We start from the raw sequence: 16,236 nt of genomic DNA on the forward strand, positions 1-16,236 counted from the left end.
ACCTTCAGATTATGAGACTGACGCGCTACCTACTGCGCTAACAAGGCAAGCTGTACCTGCAGATCTGCAGAAGTTTATTGTGCATAGCAGAAAACTTTTTTTTTTCATAATGTCACTGAGACATTAGTGCATCTTTTCCCATATGGTCTAGCGGTTAGGATTCCTGGCTCTCACCCAGGTGGCCTGGGTTCGACTCCCGGTATGGGAATGCATCTTTATCTTAGCTACTGCCGCCATTCAAAGACTGACACGTGTTTTTCAATCAAAAATGTTTCTGGTAGATTTTCACTTTGCAACAAAAATACTTAACATTGGCGATGCATTATGACTTTTGCAAAAGATTTCCTTTTGTTTCATAGCTTAAGCCTTTTTCAACTACACAGTTTTACACAAAAGTGTCAAGGGACTCAACAAGCCATGTGTCCTGTCTGTCATTAGGGCTCCCATGTTCTTTCTAATCGGAAACAGTTTAGAACTGAATTGGAAAGTTCAGAGTTAGTGACAAAATCTCTTGAGAAAAGGAGGATGCCACGTGTGAGCAAAAAACTCATGATCTTCAAATTATTCAACTGACGTGCCAAAAACCTTGACCATGTAGCGTGTTTCAGCTCTTGTAATGTTGATGTTTTGTATTCAAAGCAAAACACTCTTTTTTTTTTTTTTTTTACACCTGTCTTGCTGTTTACTGTACTGCTTACACCATGTGGAGAAAGACTTAGTTAGTATTCCTGGTTGACTGGTTCGATTCCTGCTATGGGAGAGACTTTTTTTTGGGGACTAGTGTCCACATTCCAAAGCCAACACGTGCCTTGCAGACAGAATCAGTTTAGGTTGGAACTGCTCTTTGCAGCCAAAAATGCAGACCACCAGGTTTTTTGGATATTTATTTGCACAAAAGCTTATTTGATGTCATATCTCAAACCATTCATATCTCTCACTTTTAATTCCTGGGTGTTAAGGGACTCAACAAGCCTTTATCCCTGTTTGTCATTGGAGCTCCCCTTCCATCAATTGGTGATGTTTTGCTACTGAATGGAAAAGAGCTGTGACTCTCTAGCCAAGATGGTGGCAAAATCAGTTAAGGAAACACGGTACCAGTGCCCCATGTGAGAATCGAACTCATGACCTTCAGATTACGAGACTGACGCGCTACCTGCTGCGCTAACGAGGCAAAATGCACGTAATAATCTGCGGAAGTTGCTTGTGCAAAGCAGTACACCTCTTTTTTTTCATATTGTAAGTGAGCTGGCAGTACATCTTCTCCCATATGGTCTAGCGGTTAGGATTCCTGGTTTTCACCCAGGCGGCCCGGGTTCGACTACTGGTATGGGAATGCATCCTTTTCTGCACCGCTGCCAACATTCAAAAACTGACGCGTGTTTTTTAGTCAAACGTATTTCAAGTAGGATTTGTTTTTTTCAGGCAAAAATGCTGAACGCCCGCGTTTTGGCACTTCATTCTGACCCTTCACACAAGATTCAATTTGGATTCGTAGCTCAACTCATTCTCAACCACCCCTTTTTACACTAAAGTGTCAAGGGACTCAACAACTCATGGGTCCGGTAAGTTATTTGGATTCCCATTTCCTTTCTAATGGAAAAAGTTGTAGAATTGAATGGAAAAGTTCTAAGTTGGTGACAAAATCTCTCGAGAAAAGGAGGGAACAGTGCCCCGTGTGAGGCTCGAACTCACGACCTTCAGATTATGAGACTGACGCGCTACCTACTGCGCTAACGAGGCAAGCTGTACCTGCAGATCTGCAGAAGTTTATTGTGCATAGCAGAAAACTTTTTTTTTCATAATGTCACTGAGACATTAGTGCATCTTTTCCCATATGGTCTAGCGGTTAGGATCCCTGGCTCTCACCCATGTGGCCTGGGTTCGACTCCCGGTATGGGAATGCATCTTTATCTTAGCTACTGCCACCATTCAAAGACTGACACGTGTTTTTCAATCAAAAATGTTTCTGGTAGATTTTCACTTTGCAACAAAAATACTTAACATTGGCGATGCATTATGACTTTTGCAAAAGATTTCCTTTAGTTTCATAGCTTAAGCCTTTTTCAACTGCACAGTTTTACACAAAAGTGTCAAGGGACTCAACAAGCCATGTGTCCTGTCTGTCATTAGGGCTCCCATGTTCTTTCTAATCGGAAACAGTTTAGAACTGAATTGGAAAGTTCAGAGTTAGTGACAAAATCTCTTGAGAAAAGGAGGATGCCACGTGTGAGCAAAAAACTCATGATCTTCAAATTATTCAACTGACGTGCCAAAAACCTTGACCATGTAGCGTGTTTCAGCTCTTGTAATGTTGATGTTTTGTATTCAAAGCAAAACACTCTTTTTTTTTTTTTTTTTACACCTGTCTTGCTGTTTACTGTACTGCTTACACCATGTGGAGAAAGACTTAGTTAGTATTCCTGGTTGACTGGTTCGATTCCTGCTATGGGAGAGACTTTTTTTTGGGGACTAGTGTCCACATTCCAAAGCCAACACGTGCCTTGCAGACAGAATCAGTTTAGGTTGGAACTGCTCTTTGCAGCCAAAAATGCAGACCACCAGGTTTTTTGGATATTTATTTGCACAAAAGCTTATTTGATGTCATATCTCAAACCATTCATATCTCTCACTTTTAATTCCTGGGTGTTAAGGGACTCAACAAGCCTTTATCCCTGTTTGTCATTGGAGCTCCCCTTCCATCAATTGGTGATGTTTTGCTACTGAATGGAAAAGAGCTGTGACTCTCTAGCCAAGATGGTGGCAAAATCAGTTAAGGAAACACGGTACCAGTGCCCCATGTGAGAATCGAACTCATGACCTTCAGATTACGAGACTGACGCGCTACCTGCTGCGCTAACGAGGCAAAATGCACGTAATAATCTGCGGAAGTTGCTTGTGCAAAGCAGTACACCTCTTTTTTTTCATATTGTAAGTGAGCTGGCAGTACATCTTCTCCCATATGGTCTAGCGGTTAGGATTCCTGGTTTTCACCCAGGCGGCCCGGGTTCGACTACTGGTATGGGAACGCATCCTTTTCTGCACCGCTGCCAACATTCAAAAACTGACGCGTGTTTTTTAGTCAAACGTATTTCAAGTAGGATTTGTTTTTTTCAGGCAAAAATGCTGAACGCCCGCGTTTTGGCACCTCATTCTGACCCTTCACACAAGATTCAATTTGGATTCGTAGCTCAACTCATTCTCAACCACCCCTTTTTACACTAAAGTGTCAAGGGACTCAACAACTCATGGGTCCGGTAAGTTATTTGGATTCCCATTTCCTTTCTAATGGAAAAAGTTGTAGAATTGAATGGAAAAGTTCTAAGTTGGTGACAAAATCTCTCGAGAAAAGGAGGGAACAGTGCCCCGTGTGAGGCTCGAACTCACGACCTTCAGATTATGAGACTGACACGCTACCTACTGCGCTAACGAGGCAAGCTGTACCTGCAGATCTGCAGAAGTTTATTGTGCATAGCAGAAAACTTTTTTTTTCATAATGTCACTGAGACATTAGTGCATCTTTTCCCATATGGTCTAGCGGTTAGGATCCCTGGCTCTCACCCATGTGGCCTGGGTTCGACTCCCGGTATGGGAATGCATCTTTATCTTAGCTACTGCCACCATTCAAAGACTGACACGTGTTTTTCAATCAAAAATGTTTCTGGTAGATTTTCACTTTGCAACAAAAATACTTAACATTGGCGATGCATTATGACTTTTGCAAAAGATTTCCTTTAGTTTCATAGCTTAAGCCTTTTTCAACTGCACAGTTTTACACAAAAGTGTCAAGGGACTCAACAAGCCATGTGTCCTGTCTGTCATTAGGGCTCCCATGTTCTTTCTAATCGGAAACAGTTTAGAACTGAATTGGAAAGTTCAGAGTTAGTGACAAAATCTCTTGAGAAAAGGAGGATGCCACGTGTGAGCAAAAAACTCATGATCTTCAAATTATTCAACTGACGTGCCAAAAACCTTGACCATGTAGCGTGTTTCAGCTCTTGTAATGTTGATGTTTTGTATTCAAAGCAAAACACTCTTTTTTTTTTTTTTTTTACACCTGTCTTGCTGTTTACTGTACTGCTTACACCATGTGGAGAAAGACTTAGTTAGTATTCCTGGTTGACTGGTTCGATTCCTGCTATGGGAGAGACTTTTTTTTGGGGACTAGTGTCCACATTCCAAAGCCAACACGTGCCTTGCAGACAGAATCAGTTTAGGTTGGAACTGCTCTTTGCAGCCAAAAATGCAGACCACCAGGTTTTTTGGATATTTATTTGCACAAAAGCTTATTTGATGTCATATCTCAAGCCATTCATATCTCTCACTTTTAATTCCTGGGTGTTAAGGGACTCAACAAGCCTTTATCCCTGTTTGTCATTGGAGCTCCCCTTCCATCAATTGGTGATGTTTTGCTACTGAATGGAAAAGAGCTGTGACTCTCTAGCCAAGATGGTGGCAAAATCAGTTAAGGAAACACGGTACCAGTGCCCCATGTGAGAATCGAACTCATGACCTTCAGATTACGAGACTGACGCGCTACCTGCTGCGCTAACGAGGCAAAATGCACGTAATAATCTGCGGAAGTTGCTTGTGCAAAGCAGTACACCTCTTTTTTTTCATATTGTAAGTGAGCTGGCAGTACATCTTCTCCCATATGGTCTAGCGGTTAGGATTCCTGGTTTTCACCCAGGCGGCCCGGGTTCGACTACTGGTATGGGAACGCATCCTTTTCTGCACCGCTGCCAACATTCAAAAACTGACGCGTGTTTTTTAGTCATGCGTATTTCAAGTAGGATTTGTTTTTTTCAGGCAAAAATGCTGAACGCCCGCGTTTTGGCACTTCATTCTGACCCTTCACACAAGATTCAATTTGGATTCGTAGCTCAACTCATTCTCAACCACCCCTTTTTACACTAAAGTGTCAAGTGACTCAACAACTCATGGGTCCGGTAAGTTATTTGGATTCCCATTTCCTTTCTATTGGAAAAAGTTGTAGAATTGAATGGAAAAGATCTAAGTTGGTGACAAAATCTCTCGAGAAAAGGAGGGAACAGTGCCCCGTGTGAGGCTCGAACTCACGACCTTCAGATTATGAGACTGACGCGCTACCTACTGCGCTAACGAGGCAAGCTGTACCTGCAGATCTGCAGAAGTTTATTGTGCATAGCAGAAAACTTTTTTTTTCATAATGTCACTGAGACATTAGGGCATCTTTTCCCATATGGTCTAGCGGTTAGGATTCCTGGCTCTCACCCAGGTGGCCTGGGTTCGACTCCCGGTATGGGAATGCATCTTTATCTTAGCTACTGCCACCATTCAAAGACTGACACGTGTTTTTCAATCAAAAATGTTTCTGGTAGATTTTCACTTTGCAACAAAAATACTTAACATTGGCGATGCATTATGACTTTTGCAAAAGATTTCCTTTTGTTTCATAGCTTAAGCCTTTTTCAACTACACAGTTTTACACAAAAGTGTCAAGGGACTCAACAAGCCATGTGTCCTGTCTGTCATTAGGGCTCCCATGTTCTTTCTAATCGGAAACAGTTTAGAACTGAATTGGAAAGTTCAGAGTTAGTGACAAAATCTCTTGAGAAAAGGAGGATGCCACGTGTGAGCAAAAAACTCATGATCTTCAAATTATTCAACTGACGTGCCAAAAACCTTGACCATGTAGCGTGTTTCAGCTCTTGTAATGTTGATGTTTTGTATTCAAAGCAAAACACTCTTTTTTTTTTTTTTTTTACACCTGCCTTGCTGTTTACTGTACTGCTTACACCATGTGGAGAAAGACTTAGTTAGTATTCCTGGTTGACTGGTTCGATTCCTGCTATGGGAGAGACTTTTTTTTGGGGACTAGTGTCCACATTCCAAAGCCAACACGTGCCTTGCAGACAGAATCAGTTTAGGTTGGAACTGCTCTTTGCAGCCAAAAATGCAGACCACCAGGTTTTTTGGATATTTATTTGCACAAAAGCTTATTTGATGTCATATCTCAAACCATTCATATCTCTCACTTTTAATTCCTGGGTGTTAAGGGACTCAACAAGCCTTTATCCCTGTTTGTCATTGGAGCTCCCCTTCCATCAATTGGTGATGTTTTGCTACTGAATGGAAAAGAGCTGTGACTCTCTAGCCAAGATGGTGGCAAAATCAGTTAAGGAAACACGGTACCAGTGCCCCATGTGAGAATCGAACTCATGACCTTCAGATTACGAGACTGACGCGCTACCTGCTGCGCTAACGAGGCAAAATGCACGTAATAATCTGCGGAAGTTGCTTGTGCAAAGCAGTACACCTCTTTTTTTTCATATTGTAAGTGAGCTGGCAGTACATCTTCTCCCATATGGTCTAGCGGTTAGGATTCCTGGTTTTCACCCAGGCGGCCCGGGTTCGACTACTGGTATGGGAACGCATCCTTTTCTGCACCGCTGCCAACATTCAAAAACTGACGCGTGTTTTTTAGTCAAACGTATTTCAAGTAGGATTTGTTTTTTTCAGGCAAAAATGCTGAACGCCCACGTTTTGGCACTTCATTCTGACCCTTCACACAAGATTCAATTTGGATTCGTAGCTCAACTCATTCTCAACCACCCCTTTTTACACTAAAGTGTCAAGGGACTCAACAACTCATGGGTCCGGTAAGTTATTTGGATTCCCATTTCCTTTCTAATGGAAAAAGTTGTAGAATTGAATGGAAAAGTTCTAAGTTGGTGACAAAATCTCTCGAGAAAAGGAGGGAACAGTGCCCCGTGTGAGGCTCGAACTCACGACCTTCAGATTATGAGACTGACGCGCTACCTACTGCGCTAACGAGGCAAGCTGTACCTGCAGATCTGCAGAAGTTTATTGTGCATAGCAGAAAACTTTTTTTTTCATAATGTCACTGAGACATTAGAGCATCTTTCCCATATGGTCTAGCGGTTAGGATTCCTGGTTCTCACCCAGGTGGCCTGGGTTCGACTCCCGGTATGGGAATGCATCTTTATCTTAGCTACTGCCACGATTCAAAGACTGACACGTGTTTTTCAATCAAAAATGTTTCTGGTAGATTTTCACTTTGCAACAAAAATACTTAACATTGGCGATGCATTATGACTTTTGCAAAAGATTTCCTTTAGTTTCATAGCTTAAGCCTTTTTCAACTGCACAGTTTTACACAAAAGTGTCAAGGGACTCAACAAGCCATGTGTCCTGTCTGTCATTAGGGCTCCCATGTTCTTTCTAATCGGAAACAGTTTAGAACTGAATTGGAAAGTTCAGAGTTAGTGACAAAATCTCTTGAGAAAAGGAGGATGCCACGTGTGAGCAAAAAACTCATGATCTTCAAATTATTCAACTGACGTGCCAAAAACCTTGACCATGTAGCGTGTTTCAGCTCTTTTAATGTTGATGTTTTGTATTCAAAGCAAAACACTCTTTTTTTTTTTTTTTTTACACCTGTCTTGCTGTTTACTGTACTGCTTACACCATGTGGAGAAAGACTTAGTTAGTATTCCTGGTTGACTGGTTCGATTCCTGCTATGGGAGAGACTTTTTTTTGGGGACTAGTGTCCACATTCCAAAGCCAACACGTGCCTTGCAGACAGAATCAGTTTAGGTTGGAACTGCTCTTTGCAGCCAAAAATGCAGACCACCAGGTTTTTTGGATATTTATTTGCACAAAAGCTTATTTGATGTCATATCTCAAACCATTCATATCTCTCACTTTTAATTCCTGGGTGTTAAGGGACTCAACAAGCCTTTATCCCTGTTTGTCATTGGAGCTCCCCTTCCATCAATTGGTGATGTTTTGCTACTGAATGGAAAAGAGCTGTGACTCTCTAGCCAAGATGGTGGCAAAATCAGTTAAGGAAACACGGTACCAGTGCCCCATGTGAGAATCAAACTCATGACCTTCAGATTACGAGACTGACGCGCTACCTGCTGCGCTAACGAGGCAAAATGCACGTAATAATCTGCGGAAGTTGCTTGTGCAAAGCAGTACACCTCTTTTTTTTCATATTGTAAGTGAGCTGGCAGTACATCTTCTCCCATATGGTCTAGCGGTTAGGATTCCTGGTTTTCACCCAGGCGGCCCGGGTTCGACTACTGGTATGGGAACGCATCCTTTTCTGCACCGCTGCCAACATTCAAAAACTGACGCGTGTTTTTTGGTCAAACGTATTTCAAGTAGGATTTGTTTTTTTCAGGCAAAAATGCTGAACGCCCGCGTTTTGGCACTTCATTCTGACCCTTCACACAAGATTCAATTTGGATTCGTAGCTCAACTCATTCTCAACCACCCCTTTTTACACTAAAGTGTCAAGGGACTCAACAACTCATGGGTCCGGTAAGTTATTTGGATTCCCATTTCCTTTCTAATGGAAAAAGTTGTAGAATTGAATGGAAAAGTTCTAAGTTGGTGACAAAATCTCTCGAGAAAAGGAGGGAACAGTGCCCCGTGTGAGGCTCGAACTCACGACCTTCAGATTATGAGACTGACGCGCTACCTACTGCGCTAACGAGGCAAGCTGTACCTGCAGATCTGCAGAAGTTTATTGTGCATAGCAGAAAACTTTTTTTTTCATAATGTCACTGAGACATTAGTGCATCTTTTCCCATATGGTCTAGCGGTTAGGATTCCTGGCTCTCACCCAGGTGGCCTGGGTTCGACTCCCGGTATGGGAATGCATCTTAATCTTAGCTACTGCCACCATTCAAAGACTGACACGTGTTTTTCAATCAAAAATGTTTCTGGTAGATTTTCACTTTGCAACAAAAATACTTAACATTGGCGATGTATTATGACTTTTGCAAAAGATTTCCTTTAGTTTCATAGATTAAGCCTTTTTCAACTGCACAGTTTTACACAAAAGTGTCAAGGGACTCAACAAGCCATGTGTCCTGTCTGTCATTAGGGCTCCCATGTTCTTTCTAATCGGAAACAGTTTAGAACTGAATTGGAAAGTTCAGAGTTAGTGACAAAATCTCTTGAGAAAAGGAGGATGCCACGTGTGAGCAAAAAACTCATGATCTTCAAATTATTCAAGTGACGTGCCAAAAACCTTGACCATGTAGCGTGTTTCAGCTCTTTTAATGTTGATGTTTTGTATTCAAAGCAAAACACTCTTTTTTTTTTTTTTTTTTACACCTGTCTTGCTGTTTACTGTACTGCTTACACCATGTGGAGAAAGACTTAGTTAGTATTCCTGGTTGACTGGTTCGATTCCTGCTATGGGAGAGACTTTTTTTTGGGGACTAGTGTCCACATTCCAAAGCCAACACGTGCCTTGCAGACAGAATCAGTTTAGGTTGGAACTGCTCTTTGCAGCCAAAAATGCAGACCACCAGGTTTTTTGGATATTTATTTGCACAAAAGCTTATTTGATGTCATATCTCAAACCATTCATATCTCTCACTTTTAATTCCTGGGTGTTAAGGGACTCAACAAGCCTTTATCCCTGTTTGTCATTGGAGCTCCCCTTCCATCAATTGGTGATGTTTTGCTACTGAATGGAAAAGAGCTGTGACTCTCTAGCCAAGATGGTGGCAAAATCAGTTAAGGAAACACGGTACCAGTGCCCCATGTGAGAATCGAACTCATGACCTTCAGATTACGAGACTGACGCGCTACCTGCTGCGCTAACGAGGCAAAATGCACGTAATAATCTGCGGAAGTTGCTTGTGCAAAGCAGTACACCTCTTTTTTTTCATATTGTAAGTGAGCTGGCAGTACATCTTCTCCCATATGGTCTAGCGGTTAGGATTCCCGGTTTTCACCCAGGCGGCCCGGGTTCGACTACTGGTATGGGAACGCATCCTTTTCTGCACCGCTGCCAACATTCAAAAACTGACGCGTGTTTTTAAGTCATGCGTATTTCAAGTAGGATTTGTTTTTTTCAGGCAAAAATGCTGAACGCCCGCGTTTTGGCACTTCATTCTGACCCTTCACACAAGATTCAATTTGGATTCGTAGCTCAACTCATTCTCAACCACCCCTTTTTACACTAAAGTGTCAAGGGACTCAACAACTCATGGGTCCGGTAAGTTATTTGGATTCCCATTTCCTTTCTAATGGAAAAAGTTGTAGAATTGAATGGAAAAGTTCTAAGTTGGTGACAAAATCTCTCGAGAAAAGGAGGGAACAGTGCCCCGTGTGAGGCTCGAACTCACGACCTTCAGATTATGAGACTGACACGCTACCTACTGCGCTAACGAGGCAAGCTGTACCTGCAGATCTGCAGAAGTTTATTGTGCATAGCAGAAAACTTTTTTTTTCATAATGTCACTGAGACATTAGTGCATCTTTTCCCATATGGTCTAGCGGTTAGGATTCCTGGCTCTCACCCAGGTGGCCTGGGTTCGACTCCCGGTATGGGAATGCATCTTTATCTTAGCTACTGCCACCATTCAAAGACTGACACGTGTTTTTCAATCAAAAATGTTTCTGGTAGATTTTCACTTTGCAACAAAAATACTTAACATTGGCGATGCATTATGACTTTTGCAAAAGATTTCCTTTAGTTTCATAGCTTAAGCCTTTTTCAACTGCACAGTTTTACACAAAAGTGTCAAGGGACTCAACAAGCCATGTGTCCTGTCTGTCATTAGGGCTCCCATGTTCTTTCTAATCGGAAACAGTTTAGAACTGAATTGGAAAGTTCAGAGTTAGTGACAAAATCTCTTGAGAAAAGGAGGATGCCACGTGTGAGCAAAAAACTCATGATCTTCAAATTATTCAACTGACGTGCCAAAAACCTTGACCATGTAGCGTGTTTCAGCTCTTTTAATGTTGATGTTTTGTATTCAAAGCAAAACACTCTTTTTTTTTTTTTTTTTACACCTGTCTTGCTGTTTACTGTACTGCTTACACCATGTGGAGAAAGACTTAGTTAGTATTCCTGGTTGACTGGTTCGATTCCTGCTATGGGAGAGACTTTTTTTTGGGGACTAGTGTCCACATTCCAAAGCCAACACGTGCCTTGCAGACAGAATCAGTTTAGGTTGGAACTGCTCTTTGCAGCCAAAAATGCAGACCACCAGGTTTTTTGGATATTTATTTGCACAAAAGCTTATTTGATGTCATATCTCAAACCATTCATATCTCTCACTTTTAATTCCTGGGTGTTAAGGGACTCAACAAGCCTTTATCCCTGTTTGTCATTGGAGCTCCCCTTCCATCAATTGGTGATGTTTTGCTACTGAATGGAAAAGAGCTGTGACTCTCTAGCCAAGATGGTGGCAAAATCAGTTAAGGAAACACGGTACCAGTGCCCCATGTGAGAATCGAACTCATGACCTTCAGATTACGAGACTGACGCGCTACCTGCTGCGCTAACGAGGCAAAATGCACGTAATAATCTGCGGAAGTTGCTTGTGCAAAGCAGTACACCTCTTTTTTTTCATATTGTAAGTGAGCTGGAAGTACATCTTCTCCCATATGGTCTAGCGGTTAGGATTCCTGGTTTTCACCCAGGCGGCCCGGGTTCGACTACTGGTATGGGAACGCATCCTTTTCTGCACCGCTGCCAACATTCAAAAACTGACGCGTGTTTTTTAGTCAAACGTATTTCAAGTAGGATTTGTTTTTTTCAGGCAAAAATGCTGAACGCCCGCGTTTTGGCACTTCATTCTGACCGTTCACACAAGATTCAATTTGGATTCGTAGCTCAACTCATTCTCAACCACCCCTTTTTACACTAAAGTGTCAAGGGACTCAACAACTCATGGGTCCGGTAAGGTATTTGGATTCCCATTTCCTTTCTAATGGAAAAAGTTGTAGAATTGAATGGAAAAGTTATAAGTTGGTGACAAAATCTCTCGAGAAAAGGAGGGAACAGTGCCCCGTGTGAGGCTCGAACTCACGACCTTCAGATTATGAGACTGACGCGCTACCTACTGCGCTAACGAGGCAAGCTGTACCTGCAGATCTGCAGAAGTTTATTATGCATAGCAGAAAACTTTTTTTTTCATAATGTCACTGAGACATTAGTGCATCTTTTCCCATATGGTCTAGCGGTTAGGATTCCTGGCTCTCACCCAGGTGGCCTGGGTTCGACTCCCGGTATGGGAATGCATCTTTATCTTAGCTACTGCCACCATTCAAAGACTGACACGTGTTTTTCAATCAAAAATGTTTCTGGTAGATTTTCACTTTGCAACAAAAATACTTAACATTGGCGATGCATTATGACTTTTGCAAAAGATTTCCTTTAGTTTCATAGCTTAAGCCTTTTTCAACTGCACAGTTTTACACAAAAGTGTCAAGGGACTCAACAAGCCATGTGTCCTGTCTGTCATTAGGGCTCCCATGTTCTTTCTAATCGGAAACAGTTTAGAACTGAATTGGAAAGTTCAGAGTTAGTGACAAAATCTCTTGAGAAAAGGAGGATGCCACGTGTGAGCAAAAAACTCATGATCTTCAAATTATTCAACTGACGTGCCAAAAACCTTGACCATGTAGCGTGTTTCAGCTCTTTTAATGTTGATGTTTTGTATTCAAAGCAAAACACTCTTTTTTTTTTTTTTTTACACCTGTCTTGCTGTTTACTGTACTGCTTACACCATGTGGAGAAAGACTTAGTTAGTATTCCTGGTTGACTGGTTCGATTCCTGCTATGGGAGAGACTTTTTTTTGGGGACTAGTGTCCAAATTCCAAAGCCAACACGTGCCTTGCAGACAGAATCAGTTTAGGTTGGAACTGCTCTTTGCAGCCAAAAATGCAGACCACCAGGTTTTTTGGATATTTATTTGCACAAAAGCTTATTTGATGTCATATCTCAAACCATTCATATCTCTCACTTTTAATTCCTGGGTGTTAAGGGACTCAACAAGCCTTTATCCCTGTTTGTCATTGGAGCTCCCCTTCCATCAATTGGTGATGTTTTGCTACTGAATGGAAAAGAGCTGTGACTCTCTAGCCAAGATGGTGGCAAAATCAGTTAAGGAAACACGGTACCAGTGCCCCATGTGAGAATCGAACTCATGACCTTCAGATTACGAGACTGACGCGCTACCTGCTGCGCTAACGAGGCAAAATGCACGTAATAATCTGCGGAAGTTGCTTGTGCAAAGCAGTACACCTCTTTTTTTTCATATTGTAAGTGAGCTGGCAGTACATCTTCTCCCATATGGTCTAGCGGTTAGGATTCCTGGTTTTCACCCAGGCGGCCCGGGTTCGACTACTGGTATGGGAACGCATCCTTTTCTGCACCGCTGCCAACATTCAAAAACTGACGCGTGTTTTTTAGTCAAACGTATTTCAAGTAGGATTTGTTTTTTTCAGGCAAAAATGCTGAACGCCCGCGTTTTGGCACTTCATTCTGACCCTTCACACAAGATTCAATTTGGATTCGTAGCTCAACTCATTCTCAACCACCCCTTTTTACACTAAAGTGTCAAGGGACTCAACAACTCATGGGTCCGGTAAGTTATTTGGATTCCCATTTCCTTTCTAATGGAAAAAGTTGTAGAATTGAATGGAAAAGTTCTAAGTTGGTGACAAAATCTCTCGAGAAAAGGAGGGAACAGTGCCCCGTGTGATGCTCGAACTCACGATCTTCAGATTATGAGACTGACGCGCTACCTACTGCGCAAACGAGGCAAGCTGTACCTGCAGATCTGCAGAAGTTTATTGTGCATAGCAGAAAACTTTTTTTTTCATAATGTCACTGAGACATTAGGGCATCTTTTCCCATATGGTCTAGCGGTTAGGATTCCTGGCTCTCACCCAGGTGGCCTGGGTTCGACTCCCGGTATGGGAATGCATCTTTATCTTAGCTACTGCCACCATTCAAAGACTGACACGTGTTTTTCAATCAAAAATGTTTCTGGTAGATTTTCACTTTGCAACAAAAATACTTAACATTGGCGATGCATTATGACTTTTGCAAAAGATTTCCTTTAGTTTCATAGCTTAAGCCTTTTTCAACTGCACAGTTTTACACAAAAGTGTCAAGGGACTCAACAAGCCATGTGTCCTGTCTGTCATTAGGGCTCCCATGTTCTTTCTAATCGGAAACAGTTTAGAACTGAATTGGAAAGTTCAGAGTTAGTGACAAAATCTCTTGAGAAAAGGAGGATGCCACGTGTGAGCAAAAAACTCATGATCTTCAAATTATTCAACTGACGTGCCAAAAACCTTGACCATGTAGCGTGTTTCAGCTCTTTTAATGTTGATGTTTTGTATTCAAAGCAAAACACTCTTTTTTTTTTTTTTTTTACACCTGTCTTGCTGTTTACTGTACTGCTTACACCATGTGGAGAAAGACTTAGTTAGTATTCCTGGTTGACTGGTTCGATTCCTGCTATGGGAGAGACTTTTTTTTGGGGACTAGTGTCCACATTCCAAAGCCAACACGTGCCTTGCAGACAGAATCAGTTTAGGTTGGAACTGCTCTTTGCAGCCAAAAATGCAGACCACCAGGTTTTTTGGATATTTATTTGCACAAAAGCTTATTTGATGTCATATCTCAAACCATTCATATCTCTCACTTTTAATTCCTGGGTGTTAAGGGACTCAACAAGCCTTTATCCCTGTTTGTCATTGGAGCTCCCCTTCCATCAATTGGTGATGTTTTGCTACTGAATGGAAAAGAGCTGTGACTCTCTAGCCAAGATGGTGGCAAAATCAGTTAAGGAAACACGGTACCAGTGCCCCATGTGAGAATCGAACTCATGACCTTCAGATTACGAGACTGACGCGCTACCTGCTGCGCTAACGAGGCAAAATGCACGTAATAATCTGCGGAAGTTGCTTGTGCAAAGCAGTACACCTCTTTTTTTTCATATTGTAAGTGAGCTGGCAGTACATCTTCTCCCATATGGTCTAGCGGTTAGGATTCCTGGTTTTCACCCAGGCGGCCCGGGTTCGACTACTGGTATGGGAACGCATCCTTTTCTGCACCGCTGCCAACATTCAAAAACTGACGCGTGTTTTTTAGTCATGCGTATTTCAAGTAGGATTTGTTTTTTTCAGGCAAAAATGCTGAACGCCCGCGTTTTGGCACTTCATTCTGACCCTTCACACAAGATTCAATTTGGATTCGTAGCTCAACTCATTCTCAACCACCCCTTTTTACACTAAAGTGTCAAGGGACTCAACAACTCATGGGTCCGGTAAGTTATTTGGATTCCCATTTCCTTTCTAATGGAAAAAGTTGTAGAATTGAATGGAAAAGTTCTAAGTTGGTGACAAAATCTCTCGAGAAAAGGAGGGAACAGTGCCCCGTGTGAGGCTCGAACTCACGACTTTCAGATTATGAGACTGACGCGCTACCTACTGCGCTAACGAGGCAAGCTGTACCTGCAGATCTGCAGAAGTTTATTGTGCATAGCAGAAAACTTTTTTTTTTCATAATGTCACTGAGACATTAGTGCATCTTTTCCCATATGGTCTAGCGGTTAGGATTCCTGGCTCTCACCCAGGAGGCCTGGGTTCGACTCCCGGTATGGGAATTCATCTTTATCTTAGCTACTGCCACCATTCAAAGACTGACACGTGTTTTTCAATCAAAAATGTTTCTGGTAGATTTTCACTTTGAAACAAAAATACTTAACATTGGCGATGCATTATGACTTTTGCAAAAGATTTCCTTTAGTTTCATAGCTTAAGCCTTTTTCAACTGCACAGTTTTACACAAAAGTGTCAAGGGACTCAACAAGCCATGTGTCCTGTCTGTCATTAGGGCTCCCATGTTCTTTCTAATCGGAAACAGTTTAGAACTGAATTGGAAAGTTCAGAGTTAGTGACAAAATCTCTTGAGAAAAGGAGGATGCCACGTGTGAGCAAAAAACTCATGATCTTCAAATTATTCAACTGACGTGCCAAAAACCTTGACCATGTAGCGTGTTTCAGCTCTTGTAATGTTGATGTTTTGTATTCAAAGCAAAACACTCTTTTTTTTTTTTTTTTTTACACCTGTCTTGCTGTTTACTGTACTGCTTACACCATGTGGAGAAAGACTTAGTTAGTATTCCTGGTTGACTGGTTCGATTCCTGCTATGGGAGAGACTTTTTTTTGGGGACTAGTGTCCACATTCCAAAGCCAACACGTGCCTTGCAGACAGAATCAGTTTAGGTTGGAACTGCTCTTTGCAGCCAAAAATGCAGACCACCAGGTTTTTTGGATATTTATTTGCACAAAAGCTTATTTGATGTCATATCTCAAACCATTCATATCTCTCACTTTTAATTCCTGGGTGTTAAGGGACTCAACAAGCCTTTATCCCTGTTTGTCATTGGAGCTCCCCTTCCA

General features: G+C 41.9%; 7 non-coding genes across 7 annotated transcripts; all 7 read right to left on the minus strand.

Moving 5' to 3' along the window:
* Positions 1 to 1,667: 1,667 nt before the first annotated feature.
* On the minus strand, positions 1,668 to 1,740 carry TRNAM-CAU (transfer RNA methionine (anticodon CAU)). The gene has a single exon. It is a non-coding gene; the product is annotated as a tRNA-Met (tRNA).
* A 1,619-nt stretch (positions 1,741 to 3,359) lies between these two features.
* TRNAM-CAU (transfer RNA methionine (anticodon CAU)) lies at positions 3,360 to 3,432 on the minus strand. Its single transcript has one exon. It is a non-coding gene; the product is annotated as a tRNA-Met (tRNA).
* Positions 3,433 to 5,051: 1,619 nt separating this feature from the next.
* Positions 5,052 to 5,124, minus strand: TRNAM-CAU (transfer RNA methionine (anticodon CAU)). Its single transcript has one exon. It is a non-coding gene; the product is annotated as a tRNA-Met (tRNA).
* A 1,619-nt stretch (positions 5,125 to 6,743) lies between these two features.
* On the minus strand, positions 6,744 to 6,816 carry TRNAM-CAU (transfer RNA methionine (anticodon CAU)). Its single transcript has one exon. It is a non-coding gene; the product is annotated as a tRNA-Met (tRNA).
* Positions 6,817 to 8,434: 1,618 nt separating this feature from the next.
* On the minus strand, positions 8,435 to 8,507 carry TRNAM-CAU (transfer RNA methionine (anticodon CAU)). Its single transcript has one exon. It is a non-coding gene; the product is annotated as a tRNA-Met (tRNA).
* A 1,620-nt stretch (positions 8,508 to 10,127) lies between these two features.
* On the minus strand, positions 10,128 to 10,200 carry TRNAM-CAU (transfer RNA methionine (anticodon CAU)). The gene has a single exon. It is a non-coding gene; the product is annotated as a tRNA-Met (tRNA).
* Positions 10,201 to 11,819: 1,619 nt separating this feature from the next.
* On the minus strand, positions 11,820 to 11,892 carry TRNAM-CAU (transfer RNA methionine (anticodon CAU)). Its single transcript has one exon. It is a non-coding gene; the product is annotated as a tRNA-Met (tRNA).
* Between the last annotated feature and the right edge of the window lie 4,344 nt (positions 11,893 to 16,236).

This window comes from Phyllobates terribilis, unplaced genomic scaffold, assembly GCF_046119375.1.
Source record: "Phyllobates terribilis strain yellow unplaced genomic scaffold, ASM4611937v1 Scaffold_11__3_contigs__length_659146591, whole genome shotgun sequence".
In the NCBI taxonomy this organism is placed as follows: domain Eukaryota; kingdom Metazoa; phylum Chordata; class Amphibia; order Anura; family Dendrobatidae; genus Phyllobates; species Phyllobates terribilis.